Genomic DNA, 334 nt, shown 5'->3' with positions numbered 1-334 from the left:
CGCTCTTCCTGGATTGAAAGATGGCTGCCTTCTCACTGTGTCCTCACATGGCAGTGAGAGAGGGAAAAGGGGGAAGAAAAGGGAAAAGAAGTGTGCCTGAGCTCACAACCTCTTTGGTGTTTCTTCTTATAAGGACATTAATCTTACCGTGTTGGGGCCCCACCCTTATGATCTCATTTAACCTGAATTACCTCTATATAGACCCTTTCTCCATATACCATCAGACTGGGGGTTAGAGTTACAGCATATGAAGTTTGCGCGGTGGGGGTCACAATTCAGTCCATAGGCAAATTCTTTCCTTCTGGTCAGAAGACTAGCCATTCTGTGTGTCTGG

At 46.4% G+C, this 334-nt stretch overlaps 1 protein-coding gene across 3 annotated transcripts in view; it reads left to right on the top strand.

Annotated features, from left to right (window-relative positions):
• MON2 (MON2 regulator of endosome-to-Golgi trafficking) overlaps positions 1 to 334 on the top strand; it is a 124343-nt gene that overhangs the window by 67697 nt on the left and 56312 nt on the right. The gene's annotated exons all lie outside the window — the stretch shown is intronic.

Source organism: Lipotes vexillifer, unplaced genomic scaffold, assembly GCF_000442215.2.
Source record: "Lipotes vexillifer unplaced genomic scaffold, Lipotes_vexillifer_v1.1 scaffold837, whole genome shotgun sequence".
NCBI lineage: Eukaryota > Metazoa > Chordata > Mammalia > Artiodactyla > Lipotidae > Lipotes > Lipotes vexillifer.
The sequence above is the reverse complement of the archived record's forward strand: the minus strand, read 5'-3'. Positions and strand labels throughout refer to the sequence as shown.